At 38.6% G+C, this 14402-nt stretch overlaps 1 pseudogene; it reads right to left on the bottom strand.

Moving 5' to 3' along the window:
• Window positions 1–9842: 9842 nt before the first annotated feature.
• On the bottom strand, window positions 9843–9961 carry LOC143876306 (5S ribosomal RNA; annotated as a pseudogene).
• Between the last annotated feature and the right edge of the window lie 4441 nt (window positions 9962–14402).

Raw genomic sequence — 14402 nt, 5'->3', positions numbered from 1 at the left:
TGGGAGATCCAAGGCCCCGTTTTGGCTTACCCACAATTGACTGCACCGAATTCTAGGTTCTATTACATTTAATATTTGAATATATATAATCCCATACTATAATCTAAAAGTATGTGAAAAGTACTTAGAATAACCATGACTTATTTCACTGCATTCCATCCTATTTTATAATAATGGAATATATAGATAGGTATTGTGTAGATATATTATAGATTTATTGGTTGAAATTTGTATTCAAGTTGTGTTTATTTTTTATTTTGTGTTGGGGAAACGATATCTTCATAGGTGGGGCTGTAGCAAGCAACCTTCATTATGTCATCATGTGCACCATGATAAGGGTTTATATAATTCTTATTTTACTAAAATAAAGGTTTGTGGAATTACTATAATTCTTATTCAGCATCAATGGGGAGGGGTTCCTTGGGAAGAAAAAGGGAAAACTTTGTGGAATTTTTGTTTACTTGCTACGTGGTGGTCTATTTGGAATGAGGGGAATTCTAGGATATTTGAGGGGAAAGCTAAGAACCCTCATTGGATCTACTTGAAGATTATCACTTTGGTTATATCTTGGGTGAGATGCCTTCCTTCTTTACGGTTTGTATCGGCTTATGATCTTTGGGAAGGTTGGAGGGAGGTTTGTTTTAGTGTTGATCGGAAAGCTCTTGTCTCGCAAAGGTGAGAGTCGCCTCCTCAAAATATGCTTAAGGTTAATTTTGATGGAGCGAGCTTCGGCAATCCGAGTCCGGCTGGAGTGGGAGGAGTGTGTCATAACGAAGAGGGGGGAGCAGTGTAGGTATACTATGTCTCTATAGGTGTCTGTGATGCCACTGAAGCTGAAGTGAGGTCTGCGCATTTTGGCATTTTGCATATTGATAGAAGTCTGTTGGATCAGACCATCATTGAAGGGGATTCGCTAAATGTGATTCGTTGGCTGAAAGGTGGGTCGGCTCCTCCGTGGAGATTTCTTTCCATGTTTGATGAGATTGGTGGTATAACTTCGAGGTCTTTTATCGGATATCAACATGTCAGAAGATCGGCAAATGATAAGGCGGATGCGCTTGCCAAGCGTGGTGTATCTGGTCGTCCTATTAGGTGGTTTGACCACCTTCCTCCTTGAGGAGTGGTGTGCCGTTGAATGTATATTTCGTCTCTTTTGTCTTCTCGTTTTCTTTTGTAAATGTGGGAGTTCCATCTCGGTCTCCTGTTTTTTTTTTTTTTTCCCATCATTTATAATATTACGATTTCAAAAAAATAAAAAATAAAGGTTTTTTTTTTGTTATAAAAGCTTCATACATGGGAAAGGGACGAAGTAATTACAAAATGCAGTCCCTATTATAGATGGGGGGCTATTTCAAATGAAATGACTTCAGGTGCGCATCCTATAAGACAAAAGCCGCTTTCCCTCTATTTTTTTTTCTTCTCGTCCGTTTTCATTTCGCCAAGCAATGTCAAACAAAAGAGAGATTTTTTTTTATCAAACACAGTAGCAGACATCATGTCTCCATCTATTATATAGGTAAGAAATCAAAGTGTCTTAGTTTCGGTTAAATTTATAATATAGGAAAAATCACATTTAATGGTAAAACATGTGTTCAACCATAAAATATAGTGTCGAAAGGTCAAAAAATCAGGTTGACTCGGTAAAAAAACAGGTCGGACTAGATAAAATCGGGTCGAGCTGGCAAAAAATCAGGTCAAATTGTCAAAAGATCGAGTCGACCATAATTTTTTTTGGGTCAACCCAATTTTTTGATGAATCGACCCTACTTTTTAGTGGCTCGACCAAAATTTTTGATGGGTCGACCTGATTTTTCCCGAATCAATCCAATTTTTTGATGGTTTGACCCGACGATACCATTATTTGCTGAGTTTTTCGCTTTCCTTCCTATTTTTTCTCATTTTTTCAATTTTCTTCTATTTTTTTCACTTTTCTTCTGATTTATTGCATGCAACTTCATAGTACTTCCTATTTTTTGCCTATCTGTGCTAACTAGTGCTGTTTTTTTTTTTTAAGCTTTTAATATTTGTTGCCTTCTTTTATGGATTTATGCAGGCTTACTGTCTTATACGGGCCATGTATTATATGTCATTTTGTGGTATCTTTTTGTTGAGATATTGAAAGAGTTTTCAGATTTTTTTAATTGTCACTCTTTCACTGTCTTCTCCTTCAAAAGGTCATACATTTTGATGGTTACTTAAAAGGAAGTTTTTTAACATTTGGTTTTATCCTTCCTGCTTCTCATTTGTTTTTTTCCTTTTGCTCAACCACATCAGTTGAAACGAATCCTTTACAAGAATTTGGCGTTTAAAGATTAAAAAATAGGTAAGTTTCAAAAATCGTAAAAACCAATAAGGCCCATTGTGAGTCCAAAACCTGATTAGTGGACACAAATTAAGGCCCTGTTTAGATTTTGACAACCGATTGTGAGCCCCAAACCACTTATTGGACTCAAAATTCAATAACTTGAGTCCAATAATCGGTTTGAGGCTCACAATCCGTTGGCACAATCTAAGCAAACGGGCCTAAATGTAACGAAAAACAGTCGGCTCCCAAAATCCAAAACAAATGGGGCCTAAAAGTGGGACTTTCAAGGAAAAGCTCATCTCAATGGTTTTTCTCCATATTACCAATGCTGCCTAAGTTGACTCGAAACTCAGACGAGTCAACTCAATTCGACTGAAATTTGAGTCCATTTATCATGCTACATGGGTTGTGAGTTTTACCTCCGAAAAGTCCACTGGTGTGATTATCATCCACATAGAGACGAAGTCAGATTCATTTGCCTAGAGATTCAGTAACTGAGGGAGACGATGTACAAGGTATAAAGGGTTCATAAGCAAATATCCAGCCAGAAAAAATCGTCCGTCATTTGGGCCGGATTTTAGGCCATGTTTGGCAACCATGAAAAATTATTTCATGCAATAATCGTGAGCCCAACTATGCGAGAGGGTCAGAGGAGGAAAAGGGTGAATTTTGAGAGACCATTTTGAAAAGGGCGCTGATATTCCACCCCCCCCCCCCCCCCCCCCCCCCCCCCCCCGACGGCTGGCTAACGTTTAACGTTAGGGTATGTCACTTTCCCACCATTTGACCAGTCAGTCTCTCTCTCTCTCTCTCTCTCCACACACACAAGAGGAACAGTTGTGGCCCCAACAGAAACCGTTGGTGGAATGGTGGGCCCATCTTTAAACAACGTAGCCCCCCCCCCCCCCCCCCCCGCCCATACCACCGTAGGATAATCCAAACCGTCCATTTGACGGGCCATAAACGTAAATAGGATGCGTCCCAAAATATCATTTCCATAGGCTGATCCTAGCCCTTCGATCTAAATAGAAACTACATCTTATGCAACCTCTATAGATTGTAGGGTTGTGATTATCCTATGGAAATGATTTTTGGGGCACAACCTATTTACATTGTGGCCCATCAAATGAATGGTTTGGATCATTCTATGGAGTTGGTCGTAAAGTAACATTAAGGCCCGTCCACAACATAGGACGATCCAAGCCGTCCATGGTTTGGATAATCCTATGGAGTTGGTCGTACAGTAACATTAAGGCCCAATAGTAGGCCCCACCGATTTTTTTCAAATTGAAGCTTACCGTCCACAACATAGGATGATCCAAGCCGTCCATGATTTGGATCCTCCTATGGTGTGGTTCGTACAGTAACATTAAGGCCCAATTTAGGCCCCACCCATATTTTTGAAAATGAATTGTACCGTCTAGACAATAGGATGATCCGAGCCGTCCATTTGATGGGCCATAGCGTAAATGGGTTGTGCCCCCAAAAGGGTTGGCCCATCAAATGAATGGTTTGGATCATCCTGTGGTCATACAATAACATTAAGGCCCGTCTACAACATAGGATGATCCAAGCCGTCCATGGTTTGGATAATCCTATGGAGTTGGTCGTACACTAACATTAAGGCCCAATCGTAGGCCCCACCGATATTTTTCAAATTGAAGCATACCGTCCACAACATAGGATGATCCAAGCCGTCCATGGTTTGGATCATCCTATGGTGTGGTTCGTACCAATTTAGGCCCCACCCATATTTTTGAAAATGAAGTGTATTGTCCATACCATAGGATGATCCGAGCCGTCCATTTGATGGGCCACAATGTAAATAGGTTGTGCCCCAAAAATCATTTCCGTAGGATGATCACAACCCTACAATCTATAGAGGTTGCATAAGATGTAGTTTCTATTTAGATCGGAGGGCTAGGATCCACCTATGGAAAAATATTTTGGGACGCAACCTATTTACGTTTATGGCCCATCAAATGGACGGTTTGGATTATCTACTCTGACCATTTTGAAAATCCCTAAAAAGTAGTGAAAATAAAATGAGAAAAGTGTATCTACTCATCTAGATAGAGTAGATAACTTATCTACTCTATCTATCGTGAACACAGTGGGCCCACATTGTTTGGATGATCCAAAGCATTCATTTGATAGGCCCTCACATAGATAGGGTGTGCCCAAAAAATCAGATCCTTAGGATCATCCTAACCCTTCGAACTGTGGAGGTAAAAAAATGGACAGATTTGTAAAGGTTTATACCTGTCTATTTCAACCTCCACAAATCGAAGGGTTGGAATGATCCTATGGAGTTGATTTTTTGGGCACACCCTATCTATGTGAGGGCCATCAAATGCATGGTTTGCATCACCCAAAAAATGTGGGCCTCCACTATATTTTACGCCAACTGAGTAGATAAGTTATCTACTCGATTGTGGACCTCGATCCGAGAGAGGCGGGGGACGAGCCCCCGGAAGTCTCTCTAGAATCATCCACGTGAATGGAGAGCTCTACCAAGGAACTCTCGAAAGAGAATGCCTCTCACATCATGAGTGGCGATGTAAAGTGAGATACCTTCGGGGACTAGCCCTGATTCAAGACGTACTTTAAACAAAGAAGAGTCGTCATCCAAGGAAGTAGGCCCTGGATCCCATACTATGCTCTGTTGCAATGGATAACCAGAGATATAAAAGAAGGTTCGTACCTGGTTACGAATTTGGAAGGTCCGAAGAGCACCTCACCCGCCCAAGTGCAAACACCTGGTCTTTTATGCCATTTATTTATTGATTCGGGAACAACCCTAAAACAAGCATGTGTTTATATAATTTTCCATGTTTATACCCTACCCAATTTGTGTTTTTTTATGAACATTTCACCTAACGAGTTTCACATGACCGATAGTTCGAGAGGAATAAACAATCACCTAATAGAGTTCATCTTAAATGAGACCCATTTCATGAGCGAAAGGTACAACTGCATTGTCATCATATTTTTCATCCACTCTTGGGTTTCCAACAAAATAACCCTGTAAGCATTTCAAACCACAGAAGTAATTTACAGTTGAGTAATGCTAAGAACATGCGGCTTATGGCTGTGAATAACACTACCTGTAAAATCAATCATATAAGTAAATCCTAAATCCTAAGTCTAGACCCTACATCTGAATAAACCTTAAACACTCTGGACCGGCCAAAAATGGGAGGGGTGTGTCTGCACGACCATGTTTTGATATTGGGGCAAACTCACTTTGTTTTCTACCCTTCTTTCTTCTTCTTCTCTCCTCTCAATCTTCTCTTTTGATCCATACTCCCACTACTAATTGTAAGAACTCCACTAGTGCAATCTAGAGCTTCAAAAAAAAATGGTGAATGAACTTCTTGACAGAGCTCCATCCTGTTCTTCTCAAAGAATGTGAAGGATACCACCCCGGTTTAACAGAATGAATAGGAATGAAGAAGTCTATTCTTCTAGTTCGAGTGGAGTTATGGAATCCCCAATGATCGGTCGATGGTGTATTGACATTTTTGGCAAGAGCCCTTGGTGTGGACAGAAGCATCCAAGCAAATGTTTTAGACTTTTACAGTAGCTGAAATATAATGAATAACATGATTGTATAGCATCTCTAAAAGCATTTTTTGAGTGGAAAAACCTCTCAGATGGAAAGAAAGGGGAAATGGGAAATTGTTTGCTACCAAACTGAAAGGGCACGCTTTTGTTCCTTGGAAACAATATCAAGTTAGTCAGGAAAGAAGAGATGCTAGAAGAGTTAGTTGTGCCGACAAAATGATCAATCAGTAGCTGATTCTACATAGCAATTTTATAAATGATTGAGAAATGATGATGATGAAATCCAAAAATTAGCAGTAAATTTTGAGGATGGCTAATTTAGGAAGATTCATAAGTGGAAGTTTCACTAGTGGAAAATCCGGAAAGTTTTCGTGAATAAGGAGGTATTTTGGCGGAATGGAAACTTGCTAAGCTTACATGATTTTGAGATATGGAAAACTTACATTCTTGGAAAGCATGCAAGATTACAAGCTTTGAGATTTAGCAAGTTTCAAGATTTGAAAAATATGATTTCCTATTCCCTTGAGTATTTTGTTTCCTAAAAGGTTATTATTTTCTAATTTAGCTATTTACTAGATTTGATAGGCTCAAGTTGCTTTTTTTATTTGTAGCTAGTTTTTAGCTAATGAAACTTTAATATTTTAGATAGATATGCCCATATCATTTTAGCTACTTTTTAGATTGTGGAAATCTTTTGGAAATCTTTATGTGGGAGAAAAAAAATACAAGGAGATTGGTGGGGGAAAAAAGTCCTAGAAGTATCCCGGTAAAATAAAAATCCCATGTTTGGTTGACCGGACTATGGTGAGAAAAAAAAACTTTGTTTGGTTGCTTGAACTATTGGGAAGAAAAAAATTCTTCTCAAGCTTATTTTTGGTTCTTGGGATTATTTTGGTTCCTGGGATTATTTTGGGATGGGATGAAAAGGCAATCAATACAAGAGTGGGATTAAAAAAATTCTAGTGCTGAAAAGTAACCAAACATGTGATGGGACGAAAATTTTACTAAAACTTCCTAGGACAAAAATTTTACTGGCAACCAAACGGAGCTAGAGATGTAATAAAAGATATGAAAGATTGGAGCTTTTAAGATTGAATAAAACTTTATCTTCACAGCATACGTGAAATTTCTTATAAGTTCTTCTTATTACTTGTTCTTTCTTGGTTTTTGATTGGCTCAAGTTGCTTTTCTTATTTGTAGCTAGTTTTTAGCTAATGAAACTTTAATATTTTAGATAGATATGCCAATATCATTTTAGCTACTTTTTATATTGTGAAAATCTTTTGAAAATCTTTTAGAGATGAAAGATTGGAGTTTTTGAGATTGAATAAAATTTTATTTTCACGGCATACGTGAGATTTCATACGAGTTCTTCTTAGTACTTGTTCTTTCTTGGTTTTTGTTTGATCTTGGTATTTTGGGCTGCGCCAAATGATAAGATCCCAAAAAGGATAGACATAATCTATAAGACTGAGCTAGTCGCTAAAGGAAGGGGAGACAATGGAAGACTCAAGCTAAAGGACAAACTCCTAGACTGAAGGACAGACTCCTAGGCTAAAGGACTAACTCCTAATCTATGACCCTAAAGAGAGTTGCTAATAAGACGAAAGCAAGTCTCCTAAAAGAAGAGGAGACAACTGAGGTGCTAATGAGACTGGGCAAGCCTCCTAGACATAGTGATGGGCTCCGAGGCACTCTCTTCACACTCTTGAAGAGGCATATCAAATGTCTCCCAAGAATAAGAGTGCAACTCGGGATGGGTTGGGTTGGGTTGAGGCCAACCCAAACAAGATCTGACGAACCATTTACTCACCTGGAACCCGACCCTACCCGAGGAACCCTTTTTTCCAACCCGAGTTCAACCCGATCCGACCCGATTTTTTAAGCTTACTAAAGAAAAAAATGATAAAAAAAAAATCACAGGTTTCACCCGGGTCGGGTTGCCCAAGCTCTCAACTCGAACCCGAACCCAGGTTGGGAAAACTCAACCCAACCCGACCCAACTTTTTTCCGGGTTGAACCCGACCCGAGTTGCACCCCTACCCAAGACCGAAGAAAGGACCAAGTGGAACTCATTCAAGAGGGGTGAATACTCTGGGGCCATAAAAGGACAACAAGAATATTTTTCTCATTTATTGAGATACCTGTCAAAGATCTATCACATCTAATTTTATGAGATTTCAGATCTTGGTCTCCTCTTCAAGATTTGTGAAGGAAGTTTATCAATCCGAGTTACAGAGTGAGAGTTACATCAATTTTAAGTTGGCAATTTACAACAGTCCTGAATTATTGAATCTTGTGCTTATGATATATTGTGGTCACCTAATAATCTTGTTCGGCAAAGAAAATCTATTCGGCTATTATCTCATCCAACAGTTCCAAAGACAATTATATTGGATCAAGATGTGTGTTTTGTGAGTCATCTTTGGCGTACACTATGGAGACTCATGGGTACTCGTCTTCAATTTTCCAGTACGTATCATCCAAAAATTGATGGCCAAACTAAAGCTATAAACATATCACTTGGAAACAATTTAAGATGTTTACAGTATCCAAGAATATGGGAGTTCATAATATCACAAGTTGAATTTGAATATAACAGCTCCTAGTCACCACTTGAGGTGGTGAGTGGTTGAAATCCTCAACATGTATTGGAAATCATACCATTGCCAAAATCACAAGCAAAAAGGATGGGGAGCTTTGTTTGAATATATGCGGGAAATGCAAAAGCAAATGCAATTCCATCAGGCCAACAATTGTATCAGGTAAATGCCGATGCACATAGGAGACATGGAGTTTAAGGAAGGGGATCTTGCTATGGTGTATCTTCACAAGAAAATAGGTCCGACTGACAGCAACAAGAAGTTCAGGCAAAGAAAGTTTGGACCTTCCCGGATGCACATCGCCTAGTCTCTGAAAGGACTATCCATCAGCCCTGTTTTCAATGTAGGTGATCTCTACTTGTTCATTGATGACCTAGATCGACCATCAATTGAGTGCACTTGTTTTCTTGGTATATCATTCATCCCACCAAGAAAAAAACATTGATCTTATAGACGTGCTCTCTATCACAACATGTTGTAGCACCTCTGCATAGTACATAGTACGATGGAAAGGAAAACCAAGCTTTGATGATCCATGGATTATAGGTGAAGAACTGAAGGAATTTGATGAAAAACTTTGACGTGATTTCACAACGAACTTGAGGGTGAGTTCTTTTTTCTTGGAAAGGGTGAATGTTATACTAGCATGGTCAATGTTAAGTTAGGCAGCCTAGGCTTAAACAAAGGCGCTCCATGGTGTCATAAACCTTGCGCGTAGCTTTTTCCCTGTTGGCCTAAGCTTTTACTATAGGAAGTTCTAGAAATTCCATGAAAATATTGGGCATTAAGTTTATCGCATTGAGCTTAGGTGTATCTTTTTGTATGTTCCTTAGGTGCACAGTGCATGGTGGACATATTAACTACGAAAAGGGATCAGGTTGCAAGTAGAAGATTACCGTTTGAAATTTGTTGGACAACAATTGGAACAATCTTGCCAGCATATGAATCACCACCAATATAAAGAGGATTTGAGACGAATTGTGGGTGATCAAGCAACCACTGCATCACAAATGGAAAATAATATTGACAAGACCCTTATGTTTATTCTTTTAATGAATAACAATAAAGAGACATGCTAAGGGCGAAAAATATGTGCATTTATGACTAAATTTTTGCGAAGTATAATATATTTAATAGCTATAAAGAAATTTACATTTTTAAGGTATTTAATGTGTGCTTCTATAAGATATTTAATGAGCAAACTGTACCTCCTTGGAAAATGCGTGCTTTTATGACTAAATTTATACAAGGTAAAAGTAGAGGTGGAGATTAAAATGTAAGATATTTAATATGTAGGGAAAATGCGTGCTTTTATAAGGTATATAATAGGTATAGAGACATTTTTTTTTAATGGCTTTGAAGAGAAGGAGGTGCAACACGAGCACTTCCCAAAAGGTCACCCATCCTAGTATTACTCTCGCTCAAGCATGCTTAACTTTGGAGTTCTGATGGGATCCGGTGCATCTGTGCCGGTATGATCGACCCCCTAGTTATAGAGAAATTTATGTGTAAGACACTTAATATTGTTAGGAATTAACAACGCAGCAGAATAACGATGCAAAGATAAAACGAAATATCACACACAGAACACACAGATTTACGTGGTTCACCCAACCAGTTTTGTATGGGCTACGTCCACGGCAGAGAGACAAGCCAACGATTCCACTATTCTGAAGAAAAGAATACAAACCCTCACACCTCTCTAGGGCGTCTCCTGATATCACATCCATTTTATATGGCGTTCTAAGACGCGTTACAATAAAGAGAAAAAAAAAAAAAAAAAACCCTAATTCATGAAAGTACGAAACTACCCCCATTATAAAAATACCCTAAATGTGGCCTTTTATTTCCCTTTTATATGCCGCAGTCGGGTAAAGTGTACAGTACTTTCCATGTTAGACTGAGATTAGGCTTCACCAATAACAAATATGTATGAAAAGTTTACACAAGGTTTCAAATAACATCTTTTTGTACGTAAACTTTATGGAAAGAGATTTAAGCTTTCCCATTCCTTTTATTTCCATTTGTACTAAAGACTCTGGGGTTGCTCATGGCAGACCCAATTTTTCTATGTATGTAGTATATAATGATGATACAAAGACACAGTCTGATACCATTTCGGTACACAGGTTACCAATCGATCATATATATGTGGCACAATGTAAGGGTTTTCATCACTTCTATGATCGGCAAAATTGTGTTACCAAAAATGATAGGACACCATGTCTTCCTAGCATCACTCTCTTTCACCAGATAGAATGTGTTGATTGCCACTGAAGTTCTTCCACCTTTCTCAGAAACTCATGGGTCTCTCCAGCTGATTTTATGTCTCCACTCCTGTAGTCTTTTGAGCTTAGGCTCCGTTCACCACTTTTCCCTGGTGCTGTTTTCCCTTGAAAACAGCCTTTTTTTCCCTGACAAGATAGAATTTCTGTGTTCACTTCTTTTCCAGGGAAAACTATTATCAGATGTGGAATTTTTTATTTAAAGGCTAAAATGACGTGGAAATTGACTTTTCTGTTCAATGATAAATTCACACCCCCTTTTCGACAATTCGCTCCCCTTTATACGTTAAAAAGCATTAAAGTCTGCCGCCTACGCTCTTTTAAATGGATGCGCGTAAAATTTGAATGTTTTACACCCATTTTAAGGTGAAGGAAACAGAACCTACCTGAATAAGAAATTGCAGGCAATTAACAGAAATTACACTTGGCCCTGTTTGTATTGGACGAATTTTTTGGAAAAGTTTGAAAAGAAAAATATTTCTAAAATTTCCTAATTTTTTTTATATAACAAAAGAGATAATTTGAACTAACCCTATTAAACTTTTATTGAAAATGCCCCTCTAACTTTGGGGTATCGGCTGGCCTATTTTTGCATGAATTCAGAGATTTACCCAGAGTTCATTAAGAATTGCAATAAATATACTATTTTGTGATAGACATGAGAACTTACAGTGGGACCCACCTATCTGGATGATCCAAACCATTCATCTGTTTGGTCTCCACCGAAAATAGGTCGTGCGGCAAATATCTACTCCATAAGATGATCGAAATCCTTCGATTTCGAAAATTCTCTATTTTCCTTTTTTGAACTTTAAGACCCATGGAGAAGATATTTGCCACACGACCCATCTTGGGTGGAGACCAATAAATGAATGGTTTGGATCATCCAGATAGGTGGGTCCCACTGAAAAAGGCACACCCTCCCATTATGATGTAGTAGGCCTCACCTTTGACTGATCTGAACTACTTATTTGAGAAGGCTTGCTTTGGATTTTCTATTAAGGGGTTTGGCCCAACGCAAGAGGGGCAGCTGCCCCCCTTATGCTACATGTAGCTCCCCTCGTCTGTGTGTGTGTGTGTGTGTGTTTGTGTAGACATCATGGATGAAGCTAAACTGTAAAAGGATATGAACTTTAAGGAAATGCCTTTAGATTCTAATGTGTCTTAAGTAAATCACAATTCGTCATATATTATTCATGAAAGCTCTAGCAAAAATTTTGTGCCTTTTTCATTTTGTGCACCACTCGTTACAATTTACAAGGAGCAATGGTTCAAGGTTAGAAATTCTGTTAATCTGACCGGGTGAAGCATTCAATATAGTAGCTTCATTCAAGGGCAACCATCTGTCCTTTCACTTAATCTTAAATTTTTAGCTACAGATCACAGCATCATGCTAGAAAAATTTTAAATGGAAGAGTCACATGCTTCAAGTTAAGATGCCCGTTATTACCTATTTGTTACTCCTAAAAATTTTCTTCATTTTATTGCAGATCAAGTTGTGTTGAGCCCACCAAAACCATAAACCAAAAGCTCATCATTCCATGGTTTCCCGTTTTGGTGGGCTAAAGTAGCTACCAAGGAAGAATCCTATTATCATTATCTGGTTTGGGTGGGCCCAATACACTCACAAAACTAGGCATACAATAAACATGAAAAATGAAGCCCTCAAACAAAGGTGTTAGATACAGATATGTTGGGGGGCCTGAAACATCCTGTTCATTTTCTTCTATTAATAGATGAAGTGTTGATGCACAGTGAAGAGTGCAGAGATAATAAGGTCAATGATCATGTGTATTCCTTCGATCCTGTGTTAAGTAGATTTGGCCCACAAAAATAAAGATGCAACTTGAAAAATAACTAGAGCTCCAAAAAGAAGACTAGACTCAAAAGCAGTATTGATTTGGTGACATACTGCGAGCAAATGGCAACCTCATCTTCCCTTCGCACTAACAAATCCGCGCCTCTGTCACAAGATACATAATATGAGTAAAATCAGACACCTTGTGTAACATAAATCTACAACATATAACGGCAATTGACATCGAAAGTTATATAGTTTTCATTTGTTGTAATAGGAAGAGGATTGTTGAAACAATATAAAATTCTAGTTTGAAAGTTTAAATCATTGAGCAAGAGAGTCCCATGTAGAGCTTTGGACACACACACACACACAGACACTAATAGTCGGGTGAATAGTGGGTAAGTAGTGGGTCTGTTTAGATGCATTAAGGTGTCCTAGTAGAGTAGTGGGTAAGTAGTCAACTGGTAGAGTAGTTGGGTAATAGACTAATAGTGGTGAACCCCATAGTGTGTTCGTTGTTAAGGGTGGTAGTCTCCTTCTAGAGAGAGAGAGAGAGAGAGAGAGAGCCCACAACTCTACTACCAAAAAACCTACATAGAGTTAAAAGGTGCAGACAAGAGATTGACAGGCGGAGTAGTGGGTGAGTTGTCGTACGAGGTTTTGGCTCCTTTTTCTGCAACCAAATGCCACTTGACACATGACACCCAATTTTACCAATAAACTACTAGTCAAGTCATCCATATTGTACAACCAAACAAAGAGAATGAGACTCGACACTAGTTATCTGAACCATGACGATATACAATAACTTAGAAAATTTCAAATATTTTACTCCTTAACTAATGTTAGCCCAAGATTTCTCATGGGTTCAACTAATCACATTTTTCTTGTTGTTTTGATGCTAGCAAATCCAAATTTATTAGGCTTTATGGACTAATGTGTTGCTTCGAAGTATTGTGCCTTAGATGGGAATTTCATCTGTCAATCCAAAGACTAGCACATTAGCACAACACAACGCAATACATGGCTTGCGGATCAACATGCACAAATGAACCAAGAGAGCTTGCACAGAGTGAAGACGTTATCCTTGGAAGATGTTCAAGTCAAGAGCTCAACTTAAAGATCACACATGCAAGCCTTGCACAATGCCAAGAGGAGCTTGTTTTGGTGACTTTCTCAAGCATTCAAAGTAAAGATGATTCAAAAAGAGAAGTCACATGAACCAAAGCTACTTCGATACTAAAGAGCACTTAACATAAGTGGGTCTTGTTTCTTCTGACCTTTTTCCTTGCATCTTTTATTATACATTTCTAGTGTGCTCACTGGTTGGCAGTTTTTCAATTTGAATCTTCATAGGCTCTGTTCACTTCTTTTCTCCGGAAAAGAAAGGAAAGGATTTCGTTTTCCTTTCCTTTCCAGGTGACATGGCAGAAGGGAAAGGAATGAAGAGGAAAAGGCTTCGTTTTCCATGGAAAGCCTCTTTCCGATATATTTAATCGGAAAGCAAATCTCAAGTAACAGGGAAAAAGTCAATTTCCACGTCATTTTTAGCCTTTAAATAAGAAATTCCACATTTGATAATAGTTTTCCCTGGAAAAGAAGTGAATACAGAAATTCTGTCTTGTCAAGGTCTTGTCAGGGAAAAAAAGGGTTGTTTTCCAGGGAAAACAGCACCTGGGAAAAGTTAGAGTCTGTTCACTTGTTTTCTAGCAGCAGGAAAAGAATCTGACTTGGAAAACTGGAAAAGAAACTGTGAGAAAATTCATTTTGTGAGAAAATTCCGTTGTTCACTTGGCCGAGAAAGGAAAAGAAAGTATGCATGCAAAGTGGTTTTCTCAGGA

Source organism: Tasmannia lanceolata, unplaced genomic scaffold (assembly GCF_043159265.1).
Source record: "Tasmannia lanceolata isolate RefF3 unplaced genomic scaffold, GAP_Taslan_0.1 ptg000004l, whole genome shotgun sequence".
Taxonomy (NCBI): domain Eukaryota; kingdom Viridiplantae; phylum Streptophyta; class Magnoliopsida; order Canellales; family Winteraceae; genus Tasmannia; species Tasmannia lanceolata.
The sequence above is the reverse complement of the archived record's forward strand: the minus strand, read 5'-3'. Positions and strand labels throughout refer to the sequence as shown.